At 39.4% G+C, this 24,790-nt stretch overlaps 1 long non-coding RNA gene across 1 annotated transcript in view; it reads right to left on the reverse strand.

Moving 5' to 3' along the window:
• Positions 1-24,790, reverse strand: part of LOC112623019 — a 43,723-nt gene that overhangs the window by 14,667 nt on the left and 4,266 nt on the right. The gene's annotated exons all lie outside the window — the stretch shown is intronic.

Here is a 24,790-nt window from a genome sequence, read left to right on the forward strand (position 1 = left end):
TTTTTTTTTTTTTTTTTTTTTTTTTTTTTTTTTTTTTTGGTTCCATATGAATTTTAAAACTCTTTTTTTCTAACTGTGAAGAATAATGGTGGTATTTTGATGGGGATTGCATTGAATTTGTAGATTGATTTTGGCACTATGGTCATTTTCACAACATTGATTCTACTCATCCATGAGTGTGGGATGTGTTTCCATTTGCTGATGTTGTCTATGATTTCTTTCAGCAGTGTTTTGTAGTATTCCTTGTAGAGGTCTTTCAACTCCTTTGTTAGGTATATTCATGAGTATTTATTTTTGGCAGTTATTGTAAAAGGGGTTGAGTTTTTTATTTGATTCCCCACTTGGTAGCTATTGGTGTATAGAAGAGCTACTGATTTGTGTACATTAATCTTTTATCTGGAAACTTTGATGAATTATTTTATCAGTTCTGGGAGCTCTCTGGAGGAGTCCTTAGGGTTTTCAAGGTAAATGATCATATCATCAGCAAACAAAGACAGTTTGACTTCCTTTTTACCATTTGGATGCCCTTTATTTCTTTCTCTTGTCTGATTGTTCTGGCTGGGACTTCCAGTACTATGTTGAAGAAGAGTAGTGAGAGTGAGCATCCTTTTCTTGTTCCAGATCTCAGAGAAGATGCTTTCAACTTTTCCCCATTCAGTATTATGTTGGCTGTGGGTTTGTCATAGATGGCTTTTATTACATTAAGATATGTCCCATGTATGCCGATTTTGTTGAGGGTTTTAATCATAAAGGGAGGCTGGATTTTGTTGAATGCTTTCTCTGCACCTACTGAGATGATCATGTGATTTTTGTTTTGAATTCTGTTTATGTGGTGTATCACATTTATTGACCTGTGTGTGTTAAACCATCCCTGAATCCTTCGTATGAAACCCACTTGATCATGGTGGATTATCTTTTTGATACGTTGTTGGATTCTGTTAGCTAGTATTTTGTTAAGGATTTTCACATCTATTTCTATTTTAGCATCTATTTTAACATCTATTAGCATCTATGTTCATCAAGGATATCAGTCTGTAGTTTTCTTTTTTGTTTGTGTCCTTTCCTGGTTTTGGTATTAGGGTGACATGGGTTCATAGAATTAATTGAGGGGAGTTCCTTCTTTCTCTGTCTTGTGGAATCATTTCAAAAGGATTAGTACTTGTTATTTGAATGTCTGGAATGTCTGGTAGAATTCTGCAATGAATCTTTCTGGTCGTGGACTTTTTATTGTTGGTGATTTTTTAATTACCATTGCAATCTCACTGCTTATTATTGGTCTGTTCAGGATATCTAATGCTTCCTGACTTAAGCTAAGGGATTGTATTTTCCCAGGAATTTATGCATCTCTTTTAGGTTTTCTAGCTTATGTGCATAAAGGTGTTCATAGTAGCCTTGAATTATCTTTTGTATTTCAGTGGTGTCAGTTGTAATATCTCCTGTTTCATTTCTTAGTGAAGTTATTTGGATTTTCTCTCTTCTTTTCTTGGTTAATCTTGCTCATGGTCTATCAATATTACATATCTTTTCAAAGAGCCAGTTTTTGTTTCATTTATCTTTTATATATTTTTGTTTGTTTGTTTCTATTTCATTTAGTTTTGCTCTGATCTTGGTTACTTCCTTTTTTATACTGGGTTTGGATTTGGTTTGTTCTTGTTTCTGTAGTTCCTTGAGGTGTGACCTTAGATTGTCTGTTTGTGCTCTTTCTTACTCTTTGATGTAGGTGTTTATGGCTATGAATGTTCCTCTTAGCACCGCCTTAGCTGTATCCCAGAGTTTTGATAGGTTGTGTCATTATTGTCATTCAGTTAAAAGAATTTTTTAATTTCCATCTTGATTTCATTTTTGACCCAATGTTCATTCAGGAGCAGGTTATTCAATTTCCAGGTATTTACATGGTTTTGAAAGTTCCTTTTGGAGTTGACTTCTAGTCTTATTCCACTGTGGTCTGAGAGAGTGTTTGATATAATTTCAATTTTTTAAAATTTATTGAGGCTCATTTTATGGCCTGTCATATGGTCTATCTTGGAGAAAATTCCATGCACTGTTGAATACAATGTGTATTCTGTGGTTGTTGGATGAAATGTTCTGTATACATCTGCTAAGCCCATTTGTTCCGAGGTATAGTTGAAATCCAGTGTTTCTTTGTTGATTTTCTGTCTTAATGAGTTGTCTAGTGCTGTCAGTGGAGTATTGAAGTCCCCAGTGTTACTTTGTTACTGTCTATCTCATTTCTTAAGTCTATTAGTAATTGTTTTATGAATTCAGGATCTCCAGTGTTAGGTGCATATATGTTGAGGATTGTGATAGTTTCCTGTTGGACAATGACTTTTACCACTTTATAATGCCCCTCTTTTTCTCTTTTAACCATTGTTGCCTTAAAGTTTTTATTGTCTGATATCAGAATAGATACCCCTGCTCACTTTTGCACGAAATGCCTTTTCCCACCCCTTTACTTTAAGTTTATGTGAGTACTTATGTGTTAGGTGAGTCTCCTGAAGGAAGCAGATAGTTGGTTGGTGAGTTCTCATTCATTCTGCGGTTCTGTATCTTTTAAGTGGAGCATTTAAGCCACTTGCATTCAATGTTAGTATTGAAATGTGAGGTACCATTACATTCATCATGCTCTTTGTTGCCTGTGTACTTTGTTGTTTTTTAGTTTTGCTTTTTAACTTGTGTTTTTGTTTTATAGGTTCTGTGCAATTTATACTTTAAAATGGTTCTGTTTTGATGTGTTTCCAGGATTTGTTTCGATATTTAGAGCTCCTTTTAGCAGTTCTTGTACTGGTGGCTTGGTAATGGTGAATTCTCTAAGAATTTGTTTGTCTGAAAAAGACTGTATCTTTCCTTCATATATAATGCTTAGTTTCACTAGATACAAAATTCTTGGCTGATAATTGTTTTGTTTGAGGAGGCTGAAGATAGGGTCCCAATCCCTTCTAGCTTGTAGAGTTTCTGCTGAGAAATATGCTGTTAATCTGATAGGTTTTCCTTTATAGGTTACCTAGTGCTTCTGTTTCATAGCTCCTAAGATTCTTTCCTTCGTCTTAACTTTGGATAACCTGATGAAAATGTGCCTAGGTGAAGATCTTTTTGTGATGAATTTCCCAGGTGTTTGTTGTGCTTCCTGTATTTACAGGTCTAGGTCTCTAGCAAGGCTGGGGAAGTTTTCCTCAATTATTCCCCCAAATATGTTTTCCAAGCTTTTAGCACTGTGTTCTTCCTCAGGAACACTGATTATTCTTATGTTTGGTCATTTAACATAATGCCAGACTTCTTAGAGGCTTTGTTCATATTTTCTTATTCTTTTTTCTTTCTCTTTGTTGGGTTGGGTTAATTTGAAGACCTTGTCTTCAAGCTTTGAAATTCTTTCTTTCTACTTGTTCAATTCTACTGCTGAGACTTTCCAGAGCATTTTGCATTTCTAAAAGTGTATCCAAAGTTTCCTGAAGTTTTCATTGTTTTTTTATTTAAGCTATCTATTTCCTTGAATATTTCTCCCTTCACTTCTTGTATCATTTTTTGTATTTCCTTGCACTGGACTTTGCCTTTCTCTGGTCTCTTCCTGAGTAGCTTAATAACTAGCCTCCTGGGTTCTTTTTCAGGTAAATCAGGGATTTCTTCTTTGTTCGGATCCATTGTTGGTGAATTAGTGTGATTTCTGGGGGGTGTTGACAAGCCTTGTTTTCTCATATTACCAGGGTTGGTTTTCTGGTTCCTTCTTGTTTGGGTAGGCTCTGTCAGAGGGAAGGTCTAGGGCTGAAGGCTGTTGTTCAGATTTTTTTGTCCCACAGGGTGCTCCCTTGATGTAGTACTCTCCCACTTTTTCTGTGGATGTGGCTTCCTGTGAACTGAACTGCAATGATTGTTGTCTGTCTTCTGGGTCTAACCACTCAGGGAGTCTACCCAGCTCTAAGCTGGTACTGAGGGTTGTCTGCACAGAGTCCTGTGATGTGAACTGTATGTGGGTCTCTCAGCCATATCCATGCCTGTTCTGGTAGAGGTGGTGAAAGGTGCAATGGACTCCATAAGGGTCCTTATGAACTCAATTTTCTGAGCTATACATGTGCAAATAAACTTCATTGAAGACCAATGCTTTATGATAATTACATTAAAAGGCATCTTTTTATTCTACCTGTTTACTCCTATACTAGTTTAACCATGAATCAAAAAAAAAAAAAAAAAAAAAGGGAGCATATATAATAAATAATGTATTTGGCTAGAGCATGGAGTAAGTGAAAACTAATGGTGGAAAGTTAGGTTGGGATCATCATATTGTGGATGGAAAAATGATTTAGTGGAGAAGTTTATAAATTTGGCAGGCAATAAAAGGATTTTCAAATTAGACTCTTATAAAATTATAATACTAAGTCACGATTATGGTACAAAATTCAAATTGTACATTCTTATCAATCCTTCCAAAAGTTTTCTATGCAATCACGGTTTTTTGAACAGAGGCTTGGGGTGTTCAGAATTGGTATCTCAGGAAGGTTGCTTTAGAGATTATATGAAGGCTGAATTCCAATGGAAAAGAAAGGATGGCAATTAAAGTCAGAGATCTTGCAGTACAATCATTGACAGGACTTGGTGACTGATAAGTGGGAAGTGCCAGAGAGATGATCAGAGTCAGGATGTAAGTCTACGTGAGTGGGAGGAGGATGTTGTCATTGGCTGAAATATGGAACCCAGGAAGAGGGAAGTTTGTAGATTTGTTTTGGAGTTGTGGTGAGTTTGGGGTTACTGGCATTTGGAAATATACACAAGGCCAACATGGAGCTCAGAAAGAGGCTAATGATAGAGGTGCAGGTTTGTAGTTCATTCACTTGGAGATCACAGTTGAAGTATCTGGGATAGGTGAGGTAACTGAGTTGCATAGTGTTAGAATAGACAAGTTCCCAGAAAACAATTAAGACATTGAGTGGAAGAAGAGGAGTCAGTGAAAGTGACAGGAATGATCAGAAGTGTGAGAGAAGAACCATGTCATTGTATTGTCTCAGAAACCAGTAACAGAAAATTTCAAGGAAGGTTTATCAAACAGCACAGAAATGGCAAGGCCACCGGGTTTGGTAACAAAGGAGTCACTGGGAAACACTGAACAATTTCAGTGGAGCATTGAGCTAGAAACCAGATGGGCTGGAAAGAGCATTACAAGTGCAGATTTCAAGGGGGTTTGAATAGAAGATAGATAGATTTATTTATTCATTCACTTATTCACTCATGCATTTATTTATCCAACAGGTAAATTGAATAAATAAAGTCTCTGCATAAGGCAATTTGCTAGACATTGGGGATAGGTGCCAGCCCTCATGGAACTTACATTCTAGTGGGGACAAAAAATGAGTTAACAGAAAATTAAGGAATTATGTTGTGATAACTACAATTAAGAAAGTAATTATGTAAATGAGCAAGCAGGCACAGGGATAGAGGTGGAGGGGGAAATTTCTGTAGACAGGATGATCAAGGAAAAGTTAGGAAAGGAGATTTATTTTACCTTAATAGGAAAGAAAGAGCCTATTTGTAGGCAAGAAAGAAAAGACAAAGTAGAAGAAGAAACAAAAGCTGGAAGACAGGCGCAATACTTACGGAGTGAAGCACAGGAGAAATGGGAGCCTGCTGGATCCTGGCCACGGGGGTTGCAGTGGACCTTGGAGAGGTTCATGGACATTTCTTCCTTGAAACAAGATTGAAGAAAGAGAGGAGGCATACAGACCTTCCTCTGGAAAAGAAGTGGAGGAAAGAGATAGAAGGGTCCCACATGAGGAGGAGTTCATCTCAGTAAGGTAGACCATGAGATCATTCACCAAGCCAGAGATTGTCCTTTGGTCTGGTGACATCTTTGAGTGACTGCTGCAGGCCAGGAGCTGTGCTAGGCACCAAGCGTGCAAAGTCAAGTAACACAGAAACCCATTTTCAAAGAGTACATAATGGCTTTAAAGAAGAGAGACTTGAAAACAAATTCTTACAACTAAGTACAATAAGTGCTCTAATAGAAATATCCACTGGGTGGACTGGAGTACAGAGGAAGGAGTGATCAGGACTACCTAAGGAGGAGGGAGAGAAGGTGGCTCAGAAGAGGTTTCTTGTAACTTGTGTACTGGATTGCAAAGATTTCAAGTATGTAAAGAGTAACCTGGGTGGGAACACTCTGGCCAGAGGGAGCACCATGTCCAGAGGCAGCCAGTAGCACAGTGAGTTAGAGGAAGGGCAAGTTTAAACCGCTAGTGTGTAAGGTTCAAGGAGAGAATGGGGTAGGAGAAGGAGGTGGCATGCCTGGGCAAAAAAAAAAAAAAAATGGAGAGGTGAGTGAGGGCCAGGCTACTGTTTTCTGTATAAGGAGGCTGGATTTTCCTCCTACAGGAATGGAAGTCATTGATGAGTTTAAAACAAAGATTTCGCATCTGAGGCCATGTGGAGGAAGAATTGGAAGAATTCCTGATGAGAAGCAAGAAAAGCAATGACAGTTTGAGTTTGGGAAACAACTATTGGATAGAGAAAAGGAAACTGAAAAGAGAGGGCCTTAATAGATACAATTAATGAGATTCGGCTTCCATCTGAATATAAGGATGAGGAAGGAGGAGTCCAGAGAACTACCAGGTTCCTGGCATGGGGAAATCAAGGATGGAGTGCCCATCCCTGAGATAGAAAACAAATGTAGAGGGGGAACCGGGTGGGGAGTTAGGATAAAAAAGTTTGAAATCTAAAAGTGGTTAAGAGGAATGAAATAAACAATCAATCATAAGTGGTTATCAAATGGTAGGAGGGTCAAGTTGAAGTTAGCCACATGAATCAGTAGTAACATCACCAGGCGGTGACCTAAGCTTCCCAGAAGAGCTTAGGAGTGAAGCTGAGAAAACAGGTTCATCTTTCCTCTAGAGCAAAGTGTGGGAATGTGAGAGTGGTAGAAGGTCAAGCAAAAAGAGAACTATCAGGCACCAATGACGGTGCAGTTCAATGTGACTAATCTTGAGCTCTGTGCCAGGATAGATGAGGGGCTGGAGGAAAGCGTAGTAAAGAGTTCCAGGACAGTGAAGGGAACAGGTGTTTCTGAGGTCAAACAGAAGCTCAGTGGGAGACATAGGGATAAGTGGCTATGGTCAGGGTAGAGAATTTCAACAGGTAGGATGCCAGAGGGAGAGCACTTTCAGTTGACTTTGAGTTCTAAGATGTGGCTGTGCTCCAAGGGGGCTACTTGCACTGATATGGCTCGGGTAGTGTCTGAAGTTAGATTTGAGAATTTGATCAGAGAGGACAGTAAGCATGGATGAGGAAGTCACTGTGACTCATGCGGGGGAGGGTAGAGGGCACCCTCTGAGGAAGATGGAGATGCATCCTGAAAGCCCTTCCTGCGGTCTATGAGGATGGGTGCCATCTGCCTCCTGCCAGCCTCTCTTCCTGCGGCCCTGGCCCAGCCTCCCCACTCCAGCCCAGCGGGCCTTCTTTCAGTTCCTTGAATGCCCTGGACTTTGTTTCACCCCAGGGCCCTCACAAATGCAATTTCCTCTTCTCAGAATTTCTAACACCCTTCGGCTTCTGCTCTACCTTCTTCCACTCCAATCAGATCTCATTTTGAATATCACTTCCCCAAGAAGACTTTCCCCAAATCCTCGGGCCTTAAGTCTGTGTTAGAACCCTCTGTCAAACTTCCCCCTATTACCTAGTACTTCTTAGCATTTGCCACAATTGTAACTCAGTATTTTGTAATGATTTGCTTATGGCCAATCTCAGTGGATAAGCTTTTTGAGGGCAGACACCCTGCCTGCCTTGTCTATCAATACAACTCAGTACCTAATAGAGGACCCACTGACGCATTTTTCCCTACCCTTGGTCTGTGAGGATTACAAGTGGCACAATGCAATGTATGCAGTATTTTGATATAAAATATTGAACTAATATTCCAGAAATACATTTAAAATATTAAATTTATTTTGATATTTAAAATGAATTTAAAATATTAGATTAAATGTGTAAGTAAATGTGAAAGTAAATGGTTCGCTGGACGGTGAAACAGTTAATCTCCCAAATTAAGACTCTACAGCATATAAATTTATAGGCTGCTGCTATATATTTTTCTGTGTGGGTGAACTCAGAAAGAGAACTATCAGGCACCAATGACGGTGTAGCTCAATGTGACTGAGCTTGAGCTCTGTGCCAGGATAGATGAGGAGCTGGAGGAAAGCCTAGTAAAGAGTTCCAGGACAGTGAGGGAAACAGAAGGTGTTTCTGAGGTCAAACAGAAGTTCAGTGGGAGACATAGTCTCTCCCAGAGTACCTCGCTGCCAGATCAATCTTCTTTAAACACCATTTTTATCACAGGACTCATGCTTAAAATTTTCAGAGGCTCCATTTCCCTTCCCTACCACAACTGAAGTCCTTCCACAGACTTGCAGTGGCCTCTAGAATGCGTCTGGGCCCCGGCTCGCTTCTGCTCATGGAAGCCTAGTTCTTTCATGCTTCCACTAACCTGTCGGCCTCATTTTCCCACCTCCATGACTTGGCCCACATTGCCTCCCTTTCTTGGAAGGCCCTCACCTTTCTCCAGAACACATTGGGCATTGTCCCTGTCATTTAAGACCGGCCTCAACTATCAGTTTCTCCATGGAGCTTCAGCCTCTGGCCCTTTCTTGTCTATTGTTTTAGGCTCCTTTGAATTCCTATAGCCCCAGAGAACCACAACATAGCTCTCAATGTATACTGTCCTGGGTTGTTCAGTATAGATTCTTGGGAGTTATACATGTCTCATAGTAGATAATAAATTCCTCATCAAACCAAGGGGAACCTAAATAACATAGTTCACACTTGTCTTCCCCAGACTATGATGCTGGTCAGGTTATCTGTTTACTGAATATCCAAACACCTTGAGAAATCATTTTGCCTTAAGGATTTCTTTTCAAATTCAATAGATTTTATCTCTATTTATTTATTTTATTTTAATTAATTTACTTTTTTTGAGACAGAGTCTCGCTCTTTCTCCCAGGCTGCAGTGCAGTGGCACGATCTCGGCTCACTGCAACCTCTGCCTCCCAGGTTCAAGCAATTCTCCTGCCTCAGCTTCCCCAGTAGCTAGGATTATAGGCGCCCACCACCATGCCTGGCTAATTTTTATATTTTTAGTAGAGATGGGGTTTTGCCACGTTGGACAGGCTGGTCTCGAACTCCCGGCCCCAAGTGATCCACCCGCCTCTGCCTCCCCAAATGCTGGGATTACAGATGTGAGCCACCAGGCCTGGCTGAAATTTAACGTATTTTGGAAAATATATTTTAGCATTGCTTTTCTTGTTTTTCCCCTAGTCTCCTGTGAGTATATAGTTAACGGGATGTGTTTGGATGAATTACAAACAATCCCTTTCTAGAATATAAAATCAACATTTACTGCCATAAGGATCTGTCCCAAGTCAGTTATTTAAGGTCGTATGATATTTACAAGTGAGGCTGGACTGGGGATAGGAATTCCTGGTATTCTGTGTATTTTTATAATTGCAGTGACTCTCATAACATATGAAGACATTATTACAAAGTATGTTTAAGGCAATTCAGGACTTTTTTTGTGTGACTCTTATTTAAATAACTATTTCCAGTGATTTTCTTGGCTGTGTATCCCACAGAAATTAAGCAAGCTCAGTCTTTGAATCGCTGAAGGCACATTTCTTATAAAACGAAAACAGTTTTCATTAAAAAAAAACCTCACCTCTACGTACTAAATCCGTAAAAACGAAAACAGAAAGAAAATCTACATAACAAATGCCAGTTAGTTATGTATGTGTGGTTAAGGGCTCACTATCATTATATTCATAAAATTATTAATTATGTGCAGGGCTAGAATCCAAGACATATCTATAACTACTTAGGAATTAATATAGAGGTTCATAGTCACTAATCAGCTGAAAAAAAGTCCTTGGAAAATTTAGAGAATGTAAGATTATTTTGCTTAACCAAGAGACATGACACTGGATGGTGGTCAAAGCTTATGAACACAGTTTGTATATGAAGATCGGCAGTTCATGTATCATTCTTTATCCTTTGAGAAAAGGTAACATAACATTTCTAGGTTCAGTGTCCCTTTTGCAAGTAAAACAACAACAACAAAAAAAAAACGTGGTGGAGGCAATTCTGGAATATCCAGGAAATCTGATCTCACAAATGAGGAAGCTCCCAAATATGGGCATAGAGTGAGACCAATTTTCCAGTGCAAATCCTCTGAGGCATATGCAGTTGGGAATACCCTTATTGAAAATTCCTTTTCCAAATCCAGTTTTAGAAGATCTGTTTAATTACTAGATAAAACAGAAAAAAAATTCTAAAACTCTTTTAGATTACTGATGGGAAAAAACAACAGTCATGATGTGGGGAATCACCCAAAGTTTTCTATAGACTCATAGGATCCAAGTAATTAGAGGCACTAATTTCAGGAGCCCTGGTTCAAGTGACATTTCCTTCTGATCCATAACGGGCACCTTTCTGTTTCATATTGTCTGTGCATAGTTCACATATGAGGCCAGGGTCATCACCCACACAGAAAAAAAGACAAAAATATGTGTGCCACCCCGACCCGCTTCTGAAAATGAATCTACATCAAAATGCAGGATACAGTCTGAACTTGTACAGTATGCTGTGTGAGTAGACCAGAGCTCCAGCTTGAGAGGTTAGTAAATGTGAAATACAAAGGCAAAATCTGTTATTTCCATTTGCACATGAATCATATTTGCTATCTGTCATAACCTAGTGACATAAAAGTATTGCAAATCCCCAGAGCCCCATTTGCTCCCTGGAAGGAAACCCCTGATCCCCCCGTCCCCAAGTCTGGCCAAGCTAATTTTATCCAGAGGACTAGAGAGCCTGGGGTAAAGACTCTCAGCCTGGAGACTAAGAACAAGGATGCAGCAGCCAGATTGTGCTGCCACTTAAAGAAAGCATGACTTTGGGTGTGTTACTTACCCTCTCTTGGCCTCAGTTGCCTCATCTATTAAATGGGTTTAATAATAGTGCTTACTTTACAAAGTGATCATGGGAGTAAACTAGACCTACATATTTTCTACTTAGAAAACACTAGACCATTGCCAAGCAGAGGATATTAATAAATGTTATATAACTGTCAGCTATATTCATTGTTCTGATTACTTTAATGCCAACCGTGTCCTTGTGTCTTGCCAACAGTCCTCCTGAGGGTTTCTGCTGCCTGCCCTATAAAGGCATCTTCATAAGAACTCTGTGCTGACCTCACCTGCACTTTATAGAACTGAACTTAGTTCTGAATTCCTCAAAGAATTTTCCTTAAAATTGTATGATTGTTGACAACTGCAGCGTAGCGATCAGCAAATTCTCTCTCAGGTCATCTTTGAGTGGGTTGACTCTGAGGTCCAGCCAGGTTCTGAGGGACTCTTGTCCTCACAGCCTGTTTCAGTCAGTGATGCTAAGATTGTAGGTCTAACCTTGCAATTCATCTCTGTCAGGCATCACAAACACTTTCCCTGCATTAACTAATTTCTTTTTCTTGTCACAATCACCCTGTTTTTAGCCTCACTTTGGACATGAGGAAATTAAGGTACTAAGACATTAAAAACTTTGCCGTGTCATCCTGCTGGAAGTGACAAAGGCTGTCACAGGCAAATCTGACCCCACATTCTAGATGAGGTGCTCCCTCATCGTAGTCACCTGCCTGCCACCTGTTATAGTTGGTGGTGACTTCACAAAATCTCAGAACCTGGGCTATCCTCTTTGGGAAGCTCTTCAACCCTTTGGGATCAAGGCCACTGAATTTTCTAGACTGGGATCAGGGAACTATAGCCCATGAATTAACTTTTCTACATTTTCAATGGTTGAAAAAACTTAAAAAATACTTTGTGCCATATGAAAATTATGTGAAACTCAATTTCCAGTGTCCACAAATAAAGTTCTCTTGGAACACAGCCACACTCATTTATCCATGTATTATCTATGACTGCCTTCAAACTTCAATGGCAGAGTTGAAGAAATGTGACAGAGATCATATGGCCCACAAAGCTGGAAATATTTACTATCTGGCCAACCCTGCTGTAGATTCTTGCTACCCCACATGTGGTGCAGATACCACCACCAGCAGCTGCAGCTGGGACTTTACAAGCAAAGTAGTACCTCTAAAGATTACTGGGAGGAATAGAGATATTGACTATACTGAACTCATCACAGTACCAGCCACAGAGCAAGCAAATAAATGGAAACTAAATGGTAGCTCATAAAATTGTGAACCCTGGACATTTGGGACACGTGACTTCCTTAGTAAGAAGTTCCATGGAAAGTGAGGAAACTGGAGAAACATTTTCATTATATTTGATCAAAAGTGAAGACCAATAATGTGTAAAGCTGTCATCGAATAAGTAAGGAGCTTCCTGCCTACTCCTCATCCTCCTAATTTCCCCCAACTATGCCCTGCACCCAGCCACTGCACATGCCACCTGCAGCTTCAGCCCCACCCGAGGCTCTGCAATAACCATGTCCTTAGTCATTGCTCAGGTGAGTTGGCATCATGTCAACCCCACTCAGAGACCTGCTTTCACCACATGCCCTACATTCTGAAACTGGGTGTCTGCCCTATGCCTCATTTATTCACTCAACAAACACTTAATTGCCTCCCATGTGCCAAGCAGAGGGCCTCCTCTTGGAAACAATATAGCAATAAGCAAAACAGAATCAAAACAGACACAGTTCCTAGAAACAAGTCTTCCCCTTACACCCCAGTAGTCAGTTTTTTTTGTCCAAGTGTCTGCCTTCCTAAAACCCTAAATATTCCACTTCCTCCAAGAATAAGTTCCAGGTTTGCTCTCCCAGTTCTTGTAGAAATGAGGTCCTTTGACATCTAGTCCAGCCACCATCTCCTGCCAGCTCTGTAACTATGCGTGTCTCCACATACTTCTGTTCCCGGCCTCCAGGCCTTTTCCCCCATTCAACCATCGATGTGATTCTCACCTTCCAAATACCTTTCCCACCCACCCAGTTCTGCTTCCCATGCCCTAGGCCCTCCATTCCTACTTGTAGCATGCTCTCTGACAGAGCATCCCTTTGGGTACTTTAGTGACAAAGCCTCACTCTTTACAAGACAGACCTCACCAGCCTGTGTGGGAACAATCCCATGCTGATTGCATCGATGGAAACTATAAAAAGAATGCTGGCTTTGTTCATTCACCTTTTTTGATCATGGGGTAGTCCTTATGTTTGGTGACTCATATTGAAACGCCTTGAGTGTTCTCTTCCCTGGGCAATCAGTTTCCCCTGATTCATTGGCCACATGCTTTTCCCTTGGGGAATAAGTAATTTGCTGGCCATTTTTCCTACTTGCTGATGTGTTTCTCAGAGGTTGAATAGGTTACCTGGGAAAGGCCAAATGGAAGTGTGACATAAATAAGTTTTCTGCCAAATGAAGGCATTAAAAAATTAAGACCATTAAACAGATTACTCCTTGGATATTGATAGGATGGCATTTTCTGTTCACATAAAAATGAAAACCTTATCCTCCTGCAAATGCAGCTGAAAAGATAGTTGAATTTCCTAGGATATTCAGACTGATTTTCAAGATAGACCAGGAACTATAGCCCTCAGTCATGGTGCAATTTTATTAACAAAAACAAGGTATACGCTAATAATACCCAGCATGACAATGCTTCTGTTCCAGATGAAGGAGCATGCTCTGACATGCAGTCAAATCATATTTCAATTTATTTCACAGTTGGTTTTATTTAGCTTCTTCAAAATCAGCTAAATTAAGCATTGTGGTTAATAGCAGAGACTTTGAAGACAAGCAAATTTCCAGCTGCAGTTTTACCAGTTTCTAGAGCTGTGACATTAACCCTCAGTTATTTTGTCTGTACCATGGGATAATGATACCTACTTCAGAAAATTAAATATGATAAAGCAAATAAAACAGTTAGCTCAATACCTACTATACAGTGAGTGTGCCATAAGGTGTATTACATATATGGATATGGGGTGCTGAGTGTCAGGAGACAATAAATCCAGACTCCGTGTGATTGACAACTGAGCAATCTTATCAACCCCCCCGTTATCCTATGGAGGGGGTTTCCTCTACCTTCAAAACAAAAATAAAGTAGCTTTGAAAGCTATAATGTATCTTTAATATTTTCTTCATCCTCTCCAGAGTTGTCAAGAGAGATGTGAAATGTGACTCTTATACAGTCACCTCTTTCTGGATCCTGATACTTCCCTTGATCGGCAGGGCAGCCATACCCTGAATGTCTCCTATCCAAGGATGGCCACAGTTACCCCTGGTGGGACTTCTGGTTGTCTCAATTCACCTTTCACAGAGGTGAGCTGGACACAGTGAGTGCGACATAAGTAGAAAAAGAGTTCCTATTTCAAGGGTAGAGCCAAGTGTGAGTCACAACCATGGAAATTTGAGATTATTGAAAGACCGATTTATCTTATTAGATTAGTCACACATAGTCCAGGATATGGCGATAAGTGTGTATTTGTCATGCTTTAATTTTTTAAGTGTGTGTTATGACCAGGCACTGACTATTATCTTCATTTAATCTTTATAATAACTCTTTGCAGGAAGTACCATTATTATCCTCTCTTCATATTTAAACACTCTATGACATCCATACATAGAAACTTCAAAATACTACTGAGGGACACAAAAAGTTAAATAGAAAGGCATATCATAATCTTCAGTAAAAAGGTCCAATATCATAAATATGTAAAGTCATCCTAAATTAATTCATAAGTTTAATGCACTACCCCTCACAAAATAGTAATTAATTTTGTTGGGAGTTGGGGGAAGACTAGATTAATGGATACTAAAGTTCATATGAAGAAACAAGTAACATTAGCCAGGCAAATTCTAGAAAAAAGTTAGAAGATAATCTATTAGATAGTAAAGCATGTTACAAAATTCCAATTTAAACAATGCTTTCTTTGCCTAAGAACAGACAAAAAATTAATGGAACAGACTAGAAAGTCAATACATCAAAATATACACAGAAGGGTTGGGTGCAGTGGCTCACACCTGTAATCCCAGCACTTTGGGAGGCTGAGGCAGGAGGATCACTTGAGGTCAGGAGTTCAAGACCAACCTGACAACATGGCAAAACCCTGTCTCTACTAAAAATACAAAAATTAGCAAGCTGTGGTGGCAGGCACCTGTAGTACCAGCTACTTGGGAGGCCAAGGCAAAAGAATCACTTGAACGCGAGAGGCAGAGAGGTTGCAGTCAGCCCAGATCCCACCACTGCACACCAGCCTAGGTGACAGAGTGAGACTGTCTCAAAAACAAACAAACAAACAAACAAAACACACACACGGAAATTTAGTATATGCTAAATTCAGTTGGCAATGAATGTATTATTTAGTAAATGGTATTGTAACAACTGGGTGGCCATCTGGAGAAATAAAATAAAATTAGGTCTCTACTTACAGCTTAAAATAAAATAAATTCCAGATGGAACAAATATTTAAATATGAAAAACAAAGCCATAATTTTTTTTAATTGTTAGACTTTATTTATTTTTTTAAATTTCAGAGTGGGAAAGATCTTTCTAAATATGACTTTAAAAACCCAGAAGCCATAAAACAACTCTTAAAAAACTCTGCTTGGTCCTTTGGAAAGACATGCAAGATGAAAAATAAAATAAAATAAAACTCTGCTTGGAAAACTATCCCATATACAAAGTTAAAAGACAAACTTTGCATATACAAATGAAAATACATGTATATTTGCAATTCGTACAACAGACTAAGGATTAATCCCTATACATAAACAGTTCTTAAACTTTGGTAAGAAGGCCAATACCCAAGGAAAAATGCATAAAAGACTTGAGCAGTTACAGAAAGGGAAATAAAAATAGTTATTTAAGGCTGGGAATAGTGGTGCATTCCTGTAATCCCAGCACTTTGGGAGGCCCAGGTGGGAGGATTTCTTGAGGCCAGAAGTTCAAGACCAGCTTGGTCAACATAGCAAGACCCCGTCTCTACAAAAAAAATTTAAAAAGTTAGTCGGGCATGGTGGCACACACCTGTACTCCCAGTCGCTCTGGAGGCTGAGGCAGGAGAATTGTTTGAGTTCAGGAGTTCAAGGCTGCAGTGAGCTGTGATCATGCCACTGCACTCCAGCCTGCATGAAATAGTGAGACCACATTTGAAAAAAAGAAAAAGTTATGACCCATGACATTGCAGCATTGGCTCCTGTAGAAAGAGACTGGAAACTGCCTAAATGTCCATCAATAGTTAAATAATGGTACAGTCATATCATGGAATGCTGTGCAGCCATTAAAAAAAAAAAATGTAGATTGCCCGTGTTGATATGGACATCTCCAAGATCTTTTAAGTTAAAAACTATGTAAGCCTGAGAAAAGAACCTTCCAGAAGTTGAGAAACTTGCCTAAAATAACACTGCTATAAGGAGGGTAGTTGGTACTAGGACTCAGCTCTGTCTCAGTGCAGACCCCTGCTTATGTCGGGATCTGGGCACTGCTGTCGTTATACTGTGAGAAAGTCACATTGCTGGTAAGATGGGGAGGGCCACTGGATGCCCTGTTTTTGTGACTCCGTGGATCCATTGTTTCTTTGGGCAGTTTTTCAAGGAGTAGGGGACACAGCATGGAATGAAGTATTGACTATAAGACTGACCTATTGAACAATTGTTTCTTGAGCATTTTATTAATGCTTTTCCCTTAACATGTGTCAGAGACATCCAGGACAAGCAGGGAGGTAGAGTGTCCTTGATCCTCTTAGGATCACTGGAGCCAACTTGAAGCTGAGGGATCTAGCATTGGTGATATGGTTTGGCTCTGTCCCCACCCAAATCTCAACTTGAATTGTAGCTCCCATAATTCTCACATTTTGCAGGAGGGACCCAGTGGGAGATAACTGAATCATGGGGGCTGTTCCCCTGTACTGTTGTCGTGGTAGTGAATAAGTCTCATGAGATCTGATGATTTTATAAGGGGTTTCCTCTTTCCCTTGGCTTTTATTCTCTTTTTGCTGGCTGCGATGTAAGACATCCCTTTGCTCTTCCTTCATCTTCCACCATGATTGTGAGACCTCCCCAGTCATGTGGAACTGTGAGTTAGTAAAACCTTTTTCCTTTATAAATTACCCAGTCTTGGGTATGTCTTTATTAGCAGCATGAGAACAGACTAATGCAATTGGGAAACATGAAAGTTTGTTCCCTCTGTCCTCTGCTCCTTGGAAAACATTTTGTACCTTGAAGAAAGCTAGATATTTATGGCAAAACCTTTTCCATTCTGAAGGGAAAAGCACTCAGCAAACTGAGCATTGACAGTAGTTGAAGGGCATGTGGCAACATCCCAAGTCAGTTCACAAAAGGAAATGAAGGCAGAGTTCTTATCTAGTTAAAACAGCTTGGGGAAAGAAAATGGGCAAGGGTTATTACCTAACTTGGCATTGGGCCCAGAAAAGAAAGGTTGGCATTTCTTTTCTTACAAAAACTGTCAGGAAACCTCAAATTATAATCCTTGCTTTAGAGTTATAGGGAATTTTTCTTTCCTGAATCCCAGGGTACTTGACATATATGAATTATTTGGCCCTTGGAATGCTTCCTTAAAAAGCAATTACTGCATTAATTTTTGTATAGGTGGGGAAGTTAAATAAGATTAAGGTTTGAAGAATTTACAAAACAATGTAAAGGCCCAACCTCTGGCATCTTTTCTGGAACTCCTGACTTTAAGTGATTCGTCCACTTAGCCTCCCAAAGTACTGAGATTACAGGCAGGAGTCCAGCGCCCCAGTAAATCTCTGTCATCTTGTCTTTTCTTTTTTTTTTTTTTTTTTTGGAGACGAAATTTCAATCTTGTTGCCCGGGCTGGAGTGCAATGGTGCCATCTCAGCTCACTGCAACCTCCACCTCTCTGGTTCAAGTGATTCTCCTGCCTCAGCCTCCCTAGTAGCTGGGATTACAGGTGCACGCCACCATGCCCAGCTAATTTTTGTATTTTTAGACATAGGGTTTCACTATGTTGGCCAGGCTGACCTCAGGCAATCCACTCACCTCAGCCTTCTACAGAGCTGGGATTACAGGAATGAGCCCCGTGCCTGGCCAAATCTCTGGTTATCTTTTCTAACCTTTAAATTTGCCTTCCCTTGGTTTAGTGTTTACTGCTGTTATGAAGTGAGAGAAACCCCACTTGGCAAAAGCACATTGGTATTTCCTAGAGAGGCTCTGGGTTTTGGTTTTTTTTTTTAAGTTGTTGTTTGTTTGTTTTTACTTTCATCTATTTTAAAGTTTCCATGGTAGCATGGTAGAATGTGGTCTATTGAGCAGTCAGAAAGCCTGGGTTTGATTTCTGGTCTGCACTAACCGGCTATGTGTTCCTGTCATTCCGATTTACCTCACTGGGGCCCAGTTTCTTCATGAGGAGAAACTCAATGAGGAAATTTGTGTTAAATCAGATTAATTATCAAGAATTACAGTATTATATAAAGCCAGTGGAAGCAAGACTGTTTTGGTTGAATTTGAAGAGGAACCATGGAGGCACATCCTTTCTTGCCCATCCATCTGCATGGCTTGAGAATAACCTTCATATCCTCTCCAAGGAACTCTAGGATTCCTATGTAGAAAGTAGCTTGAAAATCATCAGTCTTGATGGTTTCTAAGATCTCAAACTCTACCATTCAATAGTTCTACACCTGTAAAAATAAGTAAATGTGTAAAGGAATTCTTGAACTCCCTTGCAAAAAAACCCTTTACCCCCAAGATATGGAAAACAACCATAAAATGCCTTGTTGTAGCTTTTAGTTTTATTAATTCCAAGCAAACCTTAGAATAAAAAGACTTCTCCTGTCAATAAAGTCAGCAAATAACAACTAACATTTATTGAGTGCTTACTATGTGCCAGTCACTGTTCTAAGCACATCACATGTATTAACTTATTTAATCCTCCTAATAACCCTAAGTCCTATTATTATCTCCAATTTTTCAAATTCAAAACCAAAGCAGAGAAGCAAGTAATTTGCCCAAGGTTGTTTAAGTAGTAAGTGGCAGAAGAAGCTTTGAACCCAGTAGTGTGATTCAGACCCTATACTCAGATTCCTATATTAAATGTTATCCACTGTAATATCAAATCATATACAATTTTCTTGATGGAATCATAGAAAGATAAAATAGTGGAATTGGAATGACTTAGGGACCAATGAATCCAGATCCTTCATTTTATAAATGAACAAAATGAGGCCAATTTAAGAAGGGAAAAAAAATAATCTCTTAATCTCTTGGCTCAGCAGAAAGTTCCACCGTTTTTTCTAAAGTTTCTCAAAATGATTTCTATAAGACTTTGTACCTTAAAGACATAAAAACAAACAAACAAACAAAAAAACAGTTATTGGCCAGGCACATTGGCTCATGCCTATAATTCCAGCACTTCAGGAGGCCGAGGAAAGAGGATTTCTTGAGGCCAGGAGCTCAAGACCAGCTTGAGCAACAAAGCAAGACCCCAACTCTACAATAAATTACAAATTAGCTGAGTATGGTGGCGCAAGCCTGCAGTCCCAGCTACTTGGGAGGCTGAAGCAGAAGGGTCGGTGAAGGCTACAGTAAGCCATGATCACACCACCATACTCCAGCCTGGGTGACAGAGTGAGACCTTGTCTCTAAAAATAAATAATAAAAATTTTAAGAATTTGAAAAAAAAAAAAAAAACAGGTATCAACTCAGACAAACAGAAGCTTTAAGGCTTGGAGTAAATGATCATTAGTTTAGAAAGTTATTAATGTTTTGTTGTGGTGAATTTTTTATTTAAATTATCCAATTTAGCACTAGAAAGGCACTTTGAAAACAGCAGCATCCAGAGTTCTGCATTGTTCGCTCAGTTATCACAAAGTAAACGGCTGTAGCAAGGGAATAAGACGTAGCAGGCTGTGCGATTCTGAACAATTATAGTTAAAATGCCTAAGGCCAAGAATTTTTCAGCCACCCAAGAAGTACAATAATTTTCTCGAAGTTCAAAGCCAGGGATGTATATATGAATTAAGTTATTTCATAAAAAAAATCTTTTTCAAAAATCTCAAATCCCATACTTGCTCGAGTTAGGATGTTTGACACCACTGAGAACCAACCAAACAATGACTGTTTGGTTCAACCAGAGAACCTAAGAACCAACCATGAAAGCCTCAAGAATCAAGGCATTTCTTACAGGTTTATTTCACACCTGAATTGTAACAAGTTGAGTGTTCCCAGGGGTACTTCTTAAGATACCATAAAAGTAACTTATTTCAAGAGAAAATCACATTTCGTTGTAGAGATGAAGCATAACGCTTCTCCAGTTGTTTTCTGTAGAGAGCTGAACATATCTCAAGATAGATTTGGTAGATTTATTTCAAGTATGAAAAATTCAGCAACCCCTTCCCAACCCTCTCCTCCTCCCTGCAAAGCATATACTAAAAATATGGCAACTGCAACATTTTCTCCTAATTTTCTAAATGCTCTCTAATAAAAACTAGAAATCAACAAGGCTAAATTCTAGGGATTTTATGAGAGCAGAACCAATTAAGAAAAATAAGAACATTCCCATTAACATAAAACAAAAGATTAACACTTTTGCATGTAAGTTCATTTACAAATAAATTTTAAAAAATTAAAGTGCATGATAAAACATTTTAAAACGTCTAGACATTAATATGGGAAAACAGCCAACTTACTGTAATCAAAAGAATAATAAATATTCTAAACAAAAATAAAATTCTAAACCCCCAAACCACTGAATGGACCCCTACTCTCAGCCAAGGGGATTTCAAAGAAACCTAAAAAAACTAGTTCAGGCCATGATGGGAAGGGAGGGTGGGACATGCCTCCTTATACTCTCCTCTCTTTGGAATTCAGGCACAACTGACCAGCATTAACATTAAAACAGAGCTCTTAAGACTGACAAAACAGACTTTTTGTAGCAATAAGATAGCAATATGACAGGAGGCCCTGAAAGAAATCGAAGTATTTTACTTCCAAATATATTTATTTGATACATTTTGAAATGACCTGGCAAAGCTGTCTTTTGTGAGGAAACTCTCCATTCAGTAGATAATTATCTCTCCTTTCCAGGTCTTTTCCTGATCCAGGAGAGATTGAACTAAGAGTCTGGCACCTTTTAAGGTCTGATAGGAGATATTTACCACCTATTACTCTTTCTGAAGCCTGCTACCTGAAGACTTCATCTTCATAACAATAACCTTGGCCTCCACAACCCCCCCTCTTATCTTAACCCTAGGCATTTCTGTCTCAATTCTTTAGAAAGAAACTTAACTTTTTCAACCAACTGCCAACCAGAAAACCTTTGAATTCAACTATCACCTATAAGCCCAACACCCTCCTTGAAGTTGTCCCACCTTTCTGGACCAAACCAATGTATACGTTATATACATTGATGTCTGCCTATAAATTCTGCCCCCTAAACTGTGTAAAATCAAGTTGTAACCCAAACGCCTTGTTTGTATACATGTTCTCAGGACCTCCTGAGGCTATGTCATGGGTCATGGTCCTCACATTTGGCTCAGAATAAATCTCTTTAAATATTTTACAGAGATTGGCTTTTTTTTTTTTTTTTTTTGTCAACAGCATATAAACATCCATACTAAACATACCTGGCAGAGGGTCAGTGCATCTCTCCCTTGCTGATGGTTATTCATTCAAACATGAAAGGGAAAAATAACTGGTCTAGTCTTTCTCAGGAACACACACTCTTTTTAGAGTCAGACTATTTTCTTCTTCAATGAGTTAAGTTTTATTAGAGACACTTAGTAGTATATTTGGAAACTTAAAATGTAATAGCAGTACCTCTTCTTTTCTGATCTTCTGTTTATTCCCTTACCTACCTAAAAAGATAAATCACTAGGATTAACCCAACACTTAGGCTCAGTAAACTGCATTAACGTGTTTGGACTCTCAAAATACTATATTTCCTCAATTTTACAACATACTATTTTTTAACATTTTAGTATTTCTAATATAGTGATTAGTTTAAATTTTTACATAAAAAGCCTCAAATGCCAGAGAGTGAAGAGAGGTGGTTCTCATTGCCTGTGCATTTGCAAGCTTAAAAATGTCCAAAGGAAAGGTATCTTTTCATTCATCCACCCAATCGTTTCATTCATCTAACAAACTGTTATTCACTGAGTGCCTGTTTTGTACCACGTACATTTCTGGGCACAGGGAGTACAGAGTACAATGATAGGCAAACATCAGTGACAGACTCTCAAAGAGTCTCATTCTAGTAGGGAAAGGTAGATGATAAACAATTAAACCAATAAATAAAGAATTTTCCATTGTGATAAACGCTTCAAAGAAAACAAGACAGAAAGATCAGGAAGTGGGGTAAGTCAGGGAGGTTTCTCTGATTAAATAACATGTAAGCAGAAAGCTGAGTGCTGAGCAGTTGAGATGGCAGTCCCTGTAGAGAAAACAGTAAGTGCAGGACCCTGAGGCGAGCTGGCCTGAGCTCAGCAAAATCAGGGAACATGGAGACTCACCCTGTTGACTCATTTACATGGCTAGCTGAACAAGAAGTTCCATTTAACTTAAATTTGGATTTCTATCTCTTGAACAAAATATCTTTCAAAAGATACATTATGATGCTGGACTAAAGCTACAAGAGAAAAACGCAGAACTAAAGTCCATTGTTTCTAGTAAAGCAATGGCCCGTTTGGTCCCTATATAGAGATAAAGCTGTTTAAATGTGTCATGGAAGAATAGACCCAATCGCACGATGAAAGGCTTAAAGGGAGCCAAATTCCTTTCCAAAGCTGTTATTGAACAGAGCATCTTCAAGGACTATCTCTGTTTCCAGCAGACCTTCAAGAGAAGTTTAAAGGAATATGTCATGTTATGGTCAATTCTAAATTACAAAAAAGGCCAGAAGAGGCAGATTACTGCAAACAGCCTATCTGAGCACTGCAGTACACAATTGTCAAAGATCAAAATCAGCTCAGAGGAATCACAAAACTCCAAGAAGCCTTCAAATCAAACATGAATGGTGACAGTGAAGAAGAAAAAGAAATGTCATCGCATCAACAAACGTAGGCTAAGTGAGTAAAGGAAGAAACGTGTATACATTTCATACAATGAGGTTGTCCCCCTCCCAATCTTGTTATTAAATCCATAGTGTGTCTTACAAACATGGACTCTAAGAATCATAGAAATACCACAGCTCTTTCTCCAGCCTGCTAAAGTGCTTGGAATTTCCACCGTTAAGCTCTAGGAAGTTCTGTAAGAACATTTTTTTCAAGAAATATAACACAGTAACACATCGCAATCTGTTTGAAAAACGAGCATGATTTATCTTACCAGCCAGTCCCGGAAAACAGGTCTCCGAAAGAATGGAAGCCTTTAAAATTTCTTTTTTATGGAGATGGCTCACAGCCAAAGGAGCAGGATTATAGAGACCCCAAACTAGATTGAAGGGATTGAGGGACAAATGAAGAGAAAGGGGAATGTCAAGGCAAATTTTCACAATGGCTTGCACTATTCCAAGTAACAAGAACTAATTTATCTCAGAAACACATGGCTTATTGCTAAAACCAACACTGCATTCTAGCTAGTTCCTAGTAACACTCATTTCTGGGCTTTCTGTCATCCTATTTGGTCATTAATAGCAGCATTCGCAGAAACAGAAATGAAACTAAGAATTGAATATTTATATTTATGATGTAAAATAAAAATTACTTTGCCAAGTGTTTCAGCCAAGTGTTGACAGGAAATAAAACAGAATTCACAGGGATAGTGGATTTTCGGACAAGTTTGAGATGTCAGCATCCCATGCTTTCAGGCAAAGTGGAACAGAAGGAACTGTACTTGTCATTACACCAACTGCCTCCCTCCCAGCGGAGGGTCTTTGTTCCTGGCACTATGACTCATTGGGGTCACTAAGGACATCAGTTGTCCCTCCGCCATGGTGGGTCTTGGGTTTCTCCATTCGGTCCAGATAACACCTGTAAAGAATCTGAGGTCCCTAGATAAGAAGCAACATTCAGTAGAATTTGGCATTCGTAAGATGATGAAATCTATGACATCATTATCCCAGTTCTCACGCTTATGATCCACAGAGAGCTGCTCTTTATTCTCAGAACTAGCCTTTGTAGTGATCTTGAATGTGCAAACATCACTCTTTAGTAATGTTTGAAGCAGAATTTGAAAATCTGAACCATGATTCAAAGCTATCCTGTAATAACTAAGCTGCCATAGTTATCTAAGGGTGCTTCCCAATATGTTTTGTATGATCTGCCTTTCCAATAGAGTATAGTGCAGGGAAAAGGAGTGGAGGCAATTGTATAAAAGACACAAAAGGTCCAATTTTAGTTTGGCCCATGACTGCCATGCCCTGGAATTCTGTACACCCTCAGAAAGAGAGTGTCACTGATTATTAAAAATATATAATTTCTTCTTTTTTATTTTTTTTAATTTTTAGAGACATGGGTCTTACTGTGTTGCCCAGGATAGACTCAAACTCCTGGACTCAAAGGACCCTTTCCTCTCAGCCTCCCGAGTAGCTGGGACTGCAGGTGCATGCTAATTAAGAATCAACAACCAGGGCTCACGTGTGTAATCCCAGCACTTTGGGAGGCTGAGGCGGGCAGATCAAGAGGTCAGGAGATCGAGACGATCCTGGCTAACACGGTGAAACCACGTCTCTACTAAAAATACAAAAAATTAGCTGGGCGTGGTGGCGGGCGCCTGTAACCCCAGCTACGAGGGAGACTGAGGCAGGAGAATGGCGTGAACCCGGGAGGCGGAGCTTGCAGTGAGCCGAGATCGCGCCACTGCACTCCAGCCTGGGCGACAGAGCAAGACTCCATCTCAAAAAAA

The sequence above is a fragment of the Theropithecus gelada genome, chromosome 4 (genome assembly GCF_003255815.1).
Source record: "Theropithecus gelada isolate Dixy chromosome 4, Tgel_1.0, whole genome shotgun sequence".
In the NCBI taxonomy this organism is placed as follows: Eukaryota; Metazoa; Chordata; class Mammalia; order Primates; family Cercopithecidae; genus Theropithecus; species Theropithecus gelada.